The sequence below is a fragment of the Mus musculus genome, chromosome 2, assembly GCF_000001635.26.
Source record: "Mus musculus strain C57BL/6J chromosome 2, GRCm38.p6 C57BL/6J".
Taxonomy (NCBI): domain Eukaryota; kingdom Metazoa; phylum Chordata; class Mammalia; order Rodentia; family Muridae; genus Mus; species Mus musculus.
Window position 1 is genome coordinate 10,326,966 of NC_000068.7, and position 13,758 is coordinate 10,340,723.

The 13,758-nt window shown below is 42.2% G+C and overlaps 1 long non-coding RNA gene across 4 annotated transcripts in view; it reads right to left on the minus strand.

Moving 5' to 3' along the window:
• Positions 1–374: 374 nt before the first annotated feature.
• Positions 375–13,758, minus strand: part of Gm13261 — a 37,822-nt gene continuing 24,438 nt past the window's right edge. For 2 of the 4 annotated variants that reach the window (XR_865968.1, XR_865967.2), the window contains exon 4: positions 12,315–12,507. This is a non-coding gene — a long non-coding RNA (predicted gene 13261). The other 2 variants (XR_001783229.2, XR_001783230.2) reach the window with 2 other exon arrangements.

Genomic DNA, 13,758 nt, shown 5'->3' on the forward strand with positions numbered 1-13,758 from the left:
TGGGATTTGCTCAGCTAATATGAATTCTTTCTGACTTTTGGAATACTTTTCTACGAATACATCAAGTGGGCCTGGGAAAGACTAGATCCAATATTTCTATGGCACACATGGATAGGGCTATAGAGACTTACTACAAAATGCCTGTTGTACTCGTGGGGGCCCATGCTTCTTCCCTTCACTCTGTTACTACGTCAGGAGACTCTGAGAAATAGTAACAGGAGTGGAATGGGTTCATTTTACCTTACAAAATACAGTAAGTCCATCAGTGAGCGAGACAAAAGCTCATGCAGGAACGTGAGAGAGAACCATGGACAAACACTGCTTGCTGGCTCGCTCAAATGCTTTTATTTAGCTAGAGTTTCTTAGGCCAAGGTATTTAATGAATTTAGTGGTTCAAGCACTAAGGCTACTTACAGATAAAATTATTGTACTCACAATCCATACAAAAAGTGTGTACACTACATTATTCATCCGTCTTTATTTTTCAAAAACATTAAAAAACAAAACCAAACAAGGAAGGAAGGAAGGAAGAAAGAAAATATTTTTTTAAAAAAAGGGTCACCCCTTAAGATATCAGTTTCCTAGCACGTTTATAGGCCACATGTTTAAGATGAACTATCTTTATTATTCTGCTATCACTAGAAAAATAACTAAGTTAGAGATGAAATTCCAGCATATTGGGGACACAAGACCAATGACAAAACGGGACACACTTCTATAACAGCTACAATCCCAGTGGCTTTGCACAGAGCATTTTTCTGGCCTGTTTATATAGACTTGTTTTCATGTCATACAACACTGTCTGACAGCTCTTCTTCCTATTGAAGTCTACTCTTTAGCTCTCCTGTTTCATGATATTTGCTTTCAGGACACCACATGGAGACAGGGTGTAGAAGATGGATGTGGAGTGGGATGGTTGGCCCAGCCCGGTAGCAGAGGATGCCACTTAGATGAACTAACTCACACTTTCCAAAACTCAGTAATGGGTCCCCACCTAACTGCCCTGAATGTTTGGAAATTTACTCTTCCCACATGTTCAAGAAGAGAAAGACAATGTTGGTCAACCTCTCTCCACACTCCGGTGTGCTTTTCTCTTCCTTGTCTGGACCCATTAGCATCTCTTAGTTCTGTCAGTGTTTAGTGTCTAGAGAAACACAGTGCAGTTTTCATAGAATGAGCTTGAGTCCGATGTGAAGACTGTCTCAGATGCAATGGATTCTATGTAGTTATAAACAATGAAGAATGCAAAGGAGAAGCTATTTATCCCAGTATTCTTGCTCTGTATTCTGGGATGAGCACTTTCGATGGAGTGAGAACAGCTAAGAGCCGGTGCTGGATTTAACTTTGGGTATAGTAATATCTGGATCTGAGGAAAAAAGGTTTTCATTTAGTTAATGTTACTCTCCAACTGTTCAAAGCTAAGTATCTGGCTGAGTGGAAAATACACACTCATCTTTCTGTCTCCATGTGGAGCTGGCTCTAGAAAATGCTTTCCTCTCACTCAGATAATCAACACAGAGATTCTCAAGTCCTACAGATGTGACATCTTAGCACATCTTACTATATACTTCAAATCAAGAGATTACATATACTATCCAACACAATGTGAATGTATTTATTCAAGTTGACTTAGTATGGAACTTAGCAGGTGGCAAATCAAAAATTTCCTTTAGGAAAATTGCTTCTCTTTCTTTCTTCCTTCCTTCCTTCCTTCCTTCCTTCCTTTCTTTCTTTCTTTCTTTCTTTCTTTCTTTCTTTCTTTCTTTCTTTCTTTCTTTCTTCTTTTTTTTTTCGAGACAGAGTTTCTCTGTATAGCCCTGGCTGTCCTGGAACTCACTTTGTAGACCAGGCTGGCCTCAAACTCAGAAATCTGCCTGCCTCTGCCTCCCGAGTGCTGGAATTAAAGGCATGCGCTACCACCACCCGGGGTGGAAAACTGTTTCTTGACATTGTTTTTGAGACAGTCTCCTTGTCCTGGACTGGCCTTGAACTCCTGATCATCCTGCCTCCATCTGAATACTTTTGTTGCTGCATTGGTTGAATCCACAGAAATAACTGACTGTATTTTTATATGTGTGTGTGTATGTATGATTATTCTGTTTTGTATATTTTATGTATATTTTGTATATTGTCATTATATTCTATAGACACATATGTATGCAAAAAGTTCTACACATGTAACAAGACCATTTGGGTTTGGGCCAGGCATGGAATTCCCCCTAATAAGTGCTCTCTAGTTAAACCGCCCCATCTATCAATCTTCTTATCTTGTAGACCTTCAAAGAAGCACAAGAAAGCTGTGTCTTGATGGCTAGCCAGGCAGGCATGTGTCGCCAGAATTGAGCAATTGCCATAAGCCACATCAATTAAATCCCTATTCTAGGTAGACTCAGAGAAGAAACAACACAGGTCTTGTTGCCAAATCCAAAGAAAGCACAGCCCTGTAGTGGCTCTCATCTCGTCAACAGAGCCAGAAGCACTTCTCAATTCTAATGTTTCTGGGGGTGAGAGACGCTTTGGGTATTTACTATACACCAGAGGCCACTTATGTACATGCCATTTAAAAGGCTGCGTTTTCTAACTCACAGAACAGGGCATAGCGCTAAAGGATAGGGAAGTATTTTTTCCAGTAAGATTTTTTTTTAATAGTCCAACATGTCTGTTGGGAGCCAGGGAACTAGAACTCAGTTGGCAGTGTAAACTTGAGGTCAATCCTCCGAACCCAGAGAAAAGGGTCTGGAGCAGGGGCATGCCCTTGTAACCTCTTCTCTGGGAATATGGAGACAGGCACATTCCTGGGGCATGCTAGACGCACAGACGATCCCAATCAGCAAGCGAGAGACTGTCCCTAAAAGCAAGGAGACTAGAGAGTAAGGAAGACATCTGAGGTTAACCCTGGCCACAAGTTCAGTAAGAATCAGCTCAAAGAATTATACAGAAATAAAAAGAATATTGATTATATAGAATGGTGATAAGTTCCTAAAAAGTACACAAAGCAACACGAATCCTTGGTGGTTTTTGTGAAAATTTCACCTTTTATTTATGGATTCAGTTACTTTTTAATTCTCTAGAGATTTATCAAGTGCCTGTTGTAGACCAGGCTCTTCTCTTAGGTGACGTCTGGAAAAAGGCAGGTTCGTTAAATGTGAGCAGCCCACAAGCATAGTGTGTCAGCTACTACTTTCCTTATGGGTGATACATGCCTGGTAGGAGTTGAAATTCAATTTAAAGAAGGACGTGTATTAGAGCTTACATTTTAAGTGGCTGCTGCCCTTCAGAAAGGGGGAAACATGGTGGCAGGTGCGTGGGGTGGCTTGTCACATCATATCCAGAGTCAGGAAGGAGAGAACTGATTGGAAGTGGAGGTGGGGAAAGGAACGTCAAGTCCTAGTGACCCACTTCCTCCACTGAGGCTCTGTCTCCATGCCTGTCATCAGCTGGTGGCCATGTGTTCAGTCTCATAAGCCCATGGGGCTCATTTCACATCCAACTGTGACAGAACTGGCGTTGACGTGATTGTTTCCTGCGCAACAGCTGGAAGTGTGAACCACTGGACTCTTGTTCCAGGACACATTGCTTCCAGAACTAAAGCAGCAACAATAGGACATAAGTTCCTATCTTCTCACTTCTGTATTAACAATAGCTAGAGTGTTCTTAAGCACTTGTTTCCTTTAGCTGACCGTGAGGTGATGTGAGGTCTGATGAAGAAAAAGTAGCTAACACAGATGTGGCCTGGGCCCAGTGCTCTCCCAAGCAACTAAGCTCTCCCCAAAGGACTGTAAAGGAAACACATCTTTACCACTTTGGTTTTACAGGAATAGAAGCAAGTAAGAACGATGACTTTAGCTTCGTGTAGTGGCACACACTTTTTAATCATAGCACTGAGGAGACAGAGGCAGGTGGCTCTCTGAGTTTGAGGACAACTGGTCTACATGGAGAGTTTTGGATCAGCCAGAGCTACATGAGGAAGTCTCAATCTAAAAGGAAGAACTAAGGCTTGATGCCTATTGGAGGGACCATGGAATCACTTTGGTAGCACAATTGTCAGTAACATGTTATCCTGTTAGAAAAGGTGTTTACATAAAAGAGAATAGTGCTTTTTTTCCCACCAAAAGATTAGCAATGGGAGTGGAAGGGAAGGGGGTATGGCTCAGCAGGCTCAGGGGGAAGCCAGCAAGCCTAACAACATGGGTCCCATCCCCAAGTCCCACATGGTGAGAGGAAAGAATTAGTTCCTGCAGGTCTACACACACTCACACACACATACACACACACACACACACACACACACACCACACCACACCACACCACACCACACAAGAAGATAGACAGTCAAAGAGGGAGAGGAAGTTCTGTCTCAGACCTTAGAGTGATGTGTCTGTCCTCCAGTGTGCATGAAGTATTGGCAGGTTAACTCGATAGTGCCTCAAAATGGTAAAAACCCAGTCTCTACCTGGTGCTTGATGAGACTACACAAAGAGTGCCATCAAAACTCGAGACACAAATTCGATTCAGATCCTCCCAATGTTAAAATCTACTAATATTGCATCAAATACAGTCAACTAACATCTCCTGGTTGACAATTGGCTTTTTCAAAGGATAAAGTATTTGGATGGAATTTTGAAGGCTAAATGGGATTTTAATAGAAGGCTAAGGGAGAAAAAACATTCCAGAAGAGGGAGCAGTGTGTATAAAGGCTGAAGGCCAGGAAGCATAGAATAAGGCTTGGAATGAGGGATGAAGCTAAGGGTCCAGGCTGAGGCCAGGGCACAGGTGCATGCGAGACTCACAGGGAGGTAGCATGGTCAGATTTGTGCCTCTGAAAATTCCTTGGGGACAGTGAGTATGTGAATGGACTGGAACAGTGGATCGAGCTGCCATAGGGATCAGTTGGTGTTACCTCAGTGAAGAGCGTGAGGCCCGAACTCTGAAGAGTCTATATCTCAACACCAACATTTTAATTTAATGTACAGGAGAGTAGCTCTTAGCCCGGAGTCACTGCAGCCTGGCCAGTGCTATGTTTAGTTCCTAGTCATGCAAACATTTATAAACATTTCTCTTAGAATGTAAATTAAACATGATTCTTGCAAAGATACACTTGAATTAGAGGAATAATTTCTTTTTGATTAGTTTAAGTTAGCACATAAGACAAGGGATTTTATTATGATAGTTTTGTGTGTTTTTAATCCCCCTCATCTACATTCTCCTCCTGATTGCCCTCTTCTTGATAGCTCCATTCCTGCCTCTCAAAAACACCCTGTGCCTGTCCTAGCATCTGAATAACATTACCCTCTGTCTCGGCTCCCCCTCTTTTAAGACCCCATCTTTCCTGTTATGGTGCCTGGAAGGGTTTTGTGCGCATCTGCGCATGCGCACACATCCCTCCTTCCCTCCCCCCCCGCCGCCTCCCCAGGAAGAGCGCATGAGAAGAAACCTGTGCAGTTTGTTTTTCAGGGTCTCATCAATTTCATTTAGCATGAAGACTTCCAGTACCACCCATTTTCCTGCAAAAGTCAAGCCTAACATTTCTTTTATCTCTCTCTTTTTTAAAAAGATTTATTTCTTTCGTGTATGTGGGTACACTGTCTCTGTCTTCAGACACACCAGAAGAGCGCATAGGGTTCCATTACAAATGGTTGTGAGCCACCGTGGGGTTGCTGGGAATTGAACTCAGGACCCCTGGAAGAGCTTGTAACCGCTGAGCCATCTCTGCAGCCCCTAACATTTCTTTACACCAAATAAAATTCTGTCGTGTGTGTGTGTGTGTGTGTGTGTGTGTGTGTGTGTGCGCGCGCACATTTTCTTCTCCCTTTCATCTGCGGCTGGACACCTTGGCTGGCTCGCTTCTTTAGCTGTGACTAGTGCAGCAATAAACACAGGTGGGTAAGTGGTTCTGTGATAGGAATTAAAGCCCCTGGGTAAACACCTGAGGGTGGTAGGGCTGGGTCATCTGGAAATTATACTTTTAGCTGTGTAGGGAAATTTGACGAGTGCCCATAGCGACTATATCAGCTCTACTCTTCTCAGCACCACATGAAGGTTTCTTTTCCCTCACATCCTCACCAACGCTTGCTGTCCTTTGTTATCTTCCTGTCAGCTGTTCTGGCCAAGATAAAAAAGACAGAAGCCCGAGTGAAAGTGTGTGTGTGTGGGGGGGGGGGGGGTGTCTGTGGATAAAGCTGGCAGTGTTCATGCAGAAGACCCGAGTTTGAGTCCCAGTCCCCACAGCTGACAACTGCCTGAAACTCAGACGCAAGTGGGCGTCTGATCTCTCCAGCCTCCAAGGGTTTCCAACCTATTCATGTATCTGTTCATTTAGACAGGGACACACAAACCTACCCAGAATCAAAAACAAAATAAATCTAAAATAAGAAAAAAAAAAAAAGCACACAAGATCAGAAAAGTTTTTGTTCTTAACACCCTCAAAGTAGTCTTAATTTGTGTTTGGCAGGGGGCTAAGGATACGAATGTCTTTCCCAGGTAGTACTGGTCGCTTGTGTTTCTTTTGACAACTATCTCTTTACTTCCTTAGACATTCTGTTGATTTTGGTTTTTGTGTTTAATTTTTGCCATTCTCTAATCATCTAGCTATCTATCCCTCCTGGATGCACAAGAGCACATGGCATACTTCTGTAGGCTGCCTCTGAGCTGGGGACTGCTTTCCCTGGTGTGCCATCTGCTGGGATTCATGTAATTCCATTCACCAATTCTTGGGATTATTTCTTATGCCGTTGGAGTCCTTTATATAAAGACTTTGCCTGTGCTTATATCTTGACATATTTCCCCTTTGTCGTTTTTTCCAGAAGTTTCCACTATTCCTGCCTTATGTTAATATTGTTGACCCATCCTAAACTTACTTTTGTCTGGAGTAAAAGACATAAACATAATTTCATCCTTCTTAGTGTGGATATCTGCACCCCCAACATCATTTATTGAAGAAGTTGTCTTTTTTTTTTAAATTTGGTATATATATATATATATATATTTTTTTTTTTTTTTTTGTTAAAAATTAGGCAGAAGTAGCTGGGTGGGTTTGTTTCTGGACCATTCTCCTCCATTGATGTCCATTTTTATTTTTGTGTTTCTCTCAGAGCTATATTTGTCACTGTGGTTCCGTAATGCCATTTCACGCGCTGTATGGTGGGGCCCCAACGCTGTTCCTCCCATGTGAATCCTCCTCTTCCCACCCCTTTCCTTTCCTCCTTTTAAATGATGCTTGAGTGTGATAGCTACCCATGCTTTAGTTGCCATAGTCTTGAAGGCAGTCAACTTGACGGTAAAGCTGATACGGAGAAGAGAAAGAGTCAAAATAAACAGAGAAGAGGGATCTTAATTGTGTATTGAGCTATGGGGTGTGAATGAAAGGAAGTCTATTTTTATGCTGATCTTAATGTTTTTAGGGTGGGGCCAAAAGCAAAAACACTGCTTCCAAAGTAAGAGAGGGGCATGCCATTGCTGCAAGGTGGCCGGCAGGGGACACCTCCTACAGTGCGTTTCTTGTAACAGCCAATCTACTATTTGTTGAAAGAATCTACAGATGAAAGCTAACTGCCCAGGGGATAGTTAATTAGAATTGTAGCCATTTAGAAAAGATCTCCTTTTGGCTTCGAGTGCTCACGTCGGTGAGCGGTTCTTTATTGTTCCTTTCTTTGTTACATGCCTGTTTTCCTCAATTATGTCTGTCTATATTACAAATTGGTATGATCTCATCAAAGGCAACATCAGCCTTCTCTAATCGTTTACAAACCAGTGGGTAGTACTGCATTCTTTCAGAAGAGCGCGTGCAAAAGTCTAACTGAAAGCTAGTTTGTGCGCATGAAGGAAATGGTTTACCTAGACATTCACAATCCCAGGAGGAGACAGGGTGTTCTTCTTTGTGTCAACTTCTCTGGGCTTCAGTACATATGTGAGCAATTAAAACACAAATTAATATTTGGAAAATTTATCTAAGCATCTAGTAGTCACAAATATAAAGCTGAAAAAAATTGTAAGTGAGAAATCTCTCTCTTAGAGGAATTATACCCATGACTTTCTGGTTGCAAAGCCTAGAGGTTTCCCCCTAATTTATTGTGGAGATTTGTTATTACAAAGTGAAAAATGAAAAAAAGTAGAGGATTTTGGAAAATATATCAGCGACTGGAGAGCCAGTGCTAGAGAAAACCAAAGAACAATGGTTTCTTATCAGGGAGGACACAGTACTAATATTCATGACCCAACAGGAACTCTGGGGACCACAGTCTTTTTGTGCCTTCAGAGTCGGACATCTGCCATGCTTTCCTTATGATGGCCGCACTTGTAACTGTTCTTTTGTATCTGCCCTGTCCATCTGTGTCTCTGAGAGGTGGTTTTACTGTGGTACAATTCTGGGTTGATAGTGATTTTTCTTTTCCCCCTTCAAAGTTACCATTTCATTGTCTTCTGGTTTACATCATTGATGAGGACTCCATTATCATTTTGATTGCTAACCCCATGACTCCTGTGATTGTCAATCTTTCCCTGCACTATGTCCTAGTTGGGCAAGTCAACCTGTGTTCAAGTTTGCTAATGCTCTCATCTAAAGCTTGTCAAGGGACTGTTAATAGCATCTGGTATGTTTAAAGTATTGTGTTTTAGGGTCTGGAAATCTTTCTTCCGTATTCTCAAATACTTTTATCTTTCCCCATTATATCTAAAATTCCCTTACATTTTTTGAAATTGTTATTATAATTGTTCTAAAATTAGTGCAGTAGATTCCAATTACTGGACCTAACCATGTTTCTGTTCATACTGACTTATGTTTTTTTATTATCATTGTGTTAAGAACAGCTCTGCAATACCTAGATCAGAAACTCTTCTCAGGAGAGAAAAACTGCCCCCATTGTCTGTTTCCCCCATTGGAAAGCTCATTTTAATGAAATGAGGCTCAGTAGGTCTTCATCTATTTCTTACTTTTTGTTTGCTATTTGTGAAAATACTGTTATTTGCTTGATATTTTGGAGTTTTTCAAGGGAAACAAAAACCTTTTGTGCTGTTTTGAAGTTGATGTTTGAGCCAATAATTCAAATTTTCAAAATTCAAAATGTCATTAGGAGAAAAATATAGGGGGATTTGTTATATAATCTTGAATCAGAGGAACTCTTTCTCACACAAGACTTAACCTCAGATCTTTAAAACCCATTGGGAAAGGTTTTACTCTCTCTTTTCCTTTGTCTCTATAGATTTTCTATACATATCTTAAATTAATACTGTGAGCTATACCAAAAGACAAAGAAAATACTTGTATTGCATAAGAGTGGGGCATTTTGAGGGAGAGATGGCTCAGAGGTTAAGAGCACTGTCTGCTCTTCCAGAGGTCCTGAGTTCAATTCCCGGCAACCACATGGTGGCTCACAACCATCTGTAATAGGATCTGATGCCATCTTCTGGTGTGTCTGAAGACAGCTACAGTGTACTTAAGTACATAAAATAAATAAGTCTTTAGAAAGTGGGGGATTTTTTTTATTTAGTATAAAGATCAAAAGGATGGGAATTTTTTTATATAAGAAATAAAACAAAAATTGGGCAGTGGAAAAAACCCCCACTATAAGGAAAGTTTCACAGGAGGAGTGTTCCTCTCTTACTGCATCCTCACCAGCAGGTGCTTTCACCTGAGTTTTTGATCTTAGCCATTCTGACTGGTGTAAGATGTAATCTCAGGGTCGTTTTGATTCTCATTTCCCTGATGACTAAGGATGTTAAACATTTATTTAAGTGCTTCTCAGCCATTCGGGATTCTCTGTTTAGCGCTGTATCCCATTTTTAAATTGGGTTATTTGGTTTTATGGAGTCTCACTTCTTGAGTTCTTTAAATATTTTGGATACTATCTCTCTATTGGATGTGGGGGTAGTGAAGATTTTTTTTCCCAATCTGTAGGTTGCTGTTTTGTCCCATTGGCAGTGTCCTTTGCCTGATAGAAGTTTATCAGTTTCATGAGATCCCATTTATCAATAGTTGATCTTAGAGCCTAAGCCATTGGTGTCCTGTTCAGGAAATGTGCCCCTGTGCCAATGCATTGAAGTTATTTCCCACTTTCTCTTCTATCTGGTTTTATACAGAGGCCCTAGATCCACTTGGACTTGAGCTTGTGTGAGGTGATAAAATTCCGACTGCCAGTTAGACCAGCATCATTTGTTAAAGATGCTTTCTTTTTTCCACTGTATGTTTTTGGCTTCTTTGTCAAAGATCAAGTGTCCATACATAGGTGCTCCACTTTGTTCATAGCAGCCTTTTTCATAATATGCAGAAACTTGAATCAACCCAGATGTCCCTCAACTGAAGGATGGATACAGAAAATGTGGTTCATTTACACAATGGAAATCTATTCAGCTATTAAAAATGAGAACATCATGAATTTTGCAGGCAAATGGATGGAACTAAAAAATATCATCCTGAGTGAGGTAACTCAGACCCAAAAGGACTTGCATGGTGAGTACTCACTGAGAAGTGAATATTAGCCAAAAAGTACAGAATACCCAGGATACAATTCACAGACTATAAGAAGTTTAACAAGGAGGAAGTCCCAAGTAAGAATGCTTCAATTTCACTCAGAAGTGGCGATAAAATAATCATGGGAGGCAGAAATAGGAAGAGATCTGGGTGGGAGAGGGGAGGGGAAAGGGGGAAGGATCAGGTATAAGGGGAGACAGGAGATACGCTTAGAGGGTCAAGAGAATGGATAGGGATATGCAGCTGCTGGAGTAGGAGGTGGGGGGGGGGCGATCTCCAGAAAGTCCCAGAGAGCTGGGATGTGACAGGCTCTCAGGAGTCAATGGGGGGGGGGGTGACCTTAGCCAGCATGCCCAACAGTGGGGAGATCTGAAAAGACCACCTCAAGTAGATAGGCCAGACCCCCAGGGCAGGGATATAAAAGTCACCAATCCACCTTCAAAATGTTTGAGCCAGAATTATTCCTGTCTAAAATAAATACAGGGACAAAAATGTAGCAAAGACTAAAGGAAAGGACATCCAGTGACAGACCCAATTTTGGATCCATCCCATGGACAGGCACCAAACCCTGGCACTATTCCTGATGCTATGTTGTGCTTGCAGACAGGAGCCTAGTATGGCTGTCCTCTGAGAGGCTCTGCCTGCAGCAGACTGAGACAGATGCAGATACTCACAGCCAGACTTTGGACTGAGGTTGAGGACCCCTGAGGAAGAGTTAGGGGAAGGATTGAAGGAGCTGAAGGGGATGACAACCCCATAGGAAGACCAACAGTGTCAACTAACCTGGATCCCTGGGAGCTCCTAGAGGCTGAGCCAGCAACCAAAGAACACACATGGGCTGGTCTGTGGACCTCAGCACAGATGTACCACAGGACCACCTTGTCTGGCCTCAGTGAGAGAGGATGTGCCTAATCCTGTGGAGATTTGATGCCCCAGGATGGGGGAAGCTCTGGGGTTTAGTCGAAGGGGAGGGGAGAAACAGTGAAGACATCTGGGAGAGGAAACTGGGGAGAGGGGGCAACATTTGGGGTGTAAATAAATAAAATAATTAATTAAAAATAAAGTAATGGAAATAAAATGCATATTAATAACAAAAACCTCCAAACAGAGTATCAACATGGAAACACCCCCCAATTCCCCTGGTAAGGAAGAAGTTCAAGTGAAACTGGGAACATGGTTTTTGCTTATCTCCTTGACAGCATTCAGTGCTAAAGCGGCTATGGGAAATCACCCCTCACATAGGTCACAGGTCAAGTACAAACTGGCATCGTGCAGTTAGAGGCACATGTTTTGTGCTATTTTAGAGTGTTGTTTGGTAATGTCAATTAGAGTTCTACAGCTATTACCATGCTTTGTGTGAGCAATTTTCATTTTATAAACTTGTACCACGAGAGCACTGGAAATGTGTATAAAGATTTATACGAAAACGCAGCTATCATTTTCCAGAGCAAAAACTGAAAAGAATCCCGATAGCCACAGTGCAGGCCAGAATAAGGATGTGTAGCCTACTCTAAGCACTGACCACACAATAACCAATTTTGCTGGTTTGAGGGTGGACTGCTTCTTTGGGGCAAGCTGAGCAGATATTTCAGAGGAAATGGGTGTCTTGTTTTGCATGAATTGTGACATTTTGGAAGTGAAGGAACTTTGTTTTGGGAATTGATAGTGTTGGCTTGGCTACTGTTTAGCACGGTGACTTCTCTCTCTCTCTCTCTCTCTCTCTCTCTCTCTCTCTCTCTCTTTCATTCTAGACCTCCTGTATGAAACGCTGGCTGACAACTACTTATCTCTCAAAAACCAGGCACTTAGAAGAAAGGAAACAGCAAAAGAAAACAGAATGAACACAAACTTTCCACATTAAAAAATTTATTAACATCTGTTTCTGAATAATAATTCCAGTAATAGATGACTTGCCAAGAGAGGTCCTGCCCAGTGGCTATGACTTTGGCTTCTCTAAGCTTGGATTTGGATCATTTGGGAAATTCCTCTCTTTCTGAACTTTGACCTCTTCCGTTACTAGTGTTGTACACGTTCAGAAGCACCTGTTAAGGAATGGGGAAAGCGATAGCTCAGTTGGTAAAGGGCTTGCAGCAAAAGCATGGGGACCTGAGTTCAAGCCCTAGAACCTACATTAAAAACTAGGCATGGAGGTACATGCTTAGAATCCAGGCACTGGGAAGATGAAGGGGGTGGGTCCCCAGGACTTACTGGCCAGCCATCCCAGCCACGAGTCTCCAGGCTAGTGCAAAACCTCTGCCTCCAAAACAAGATAAAACACGACTGAGGAAGACCCGTGAGGTTTATATCTAGCCACACACATGCACACCCATAGATACACGAACATGTACACATGTGCGAGCATGTACGTACGCATGACACCCACACGTAATGCATCAATGTACTTTTGGCATGTCATGCCATCTTTGGATAGACTGTAGATATATACTCATTTTGTGACAAATTTCATCTTATTCACTGAGATAGAGAGAGCAATGGTCACCCAGTGATGCCAGAAATATCCAACTGTAAACTGAACCTTAGCAAGAAGCTATACTATGACCTCACTATTTTTATTAAAATCGCCAACAACATTCCCAAGCAAGCAGGGGTAGGCTCTGACCTTGTCAGAAAAGCCACAGACAGCATCATGATGTCTCTGGTGCTCCTGTATTTACCTGGTGCACATGTTTTGACATATGTCAAAACTTGCTTTGATATACATCAATTCTTTGCAGCACAGAGCCCTGGGCTGGGAACACCACTCAGAAGAGCTAGTGGCTCATCTAAAGGTTAGTGTAGCCTGAGAAGTGGACAGAGAAGGACCATTTATTACCAGGTGAAACAGAGATGCCTTGGCACAGAGCCAACAGGACTTCAATTAGGCCAAGACAAACAAAGGAAGAGGAAATGAAGATGCCCCGCATTGCCTTCCTAGAAACATATACACAAAGCAAAGCCACTTCAGACCCCACTTGTCTGTTCCCAGCCCTGTCCTGCAGATACACAGGGAGGGACAGAAACAGTTAGCTAAGGACGTGCCTCTGCTGTAGATGATGAACTGGCAGCCACATGCCAGGGTGAAATAGATTTAGGACAGAGACAATGAGGCCCCCTTGGGTGGGGGGTTCTGGTTCTGTTTGCTTGACTGGGTTCAGTGTTTGTCTGGCAAAGAGGAGGAAGCTGCTCTTTGAGACCCGAGCACTGGTTTTATAAAGTCCTATTTCCTCTGTGATGAACCAATGATTTTTAATCACAGAATTGTTAATTAAATGAAAAAGGAGGGTGTGTGATTT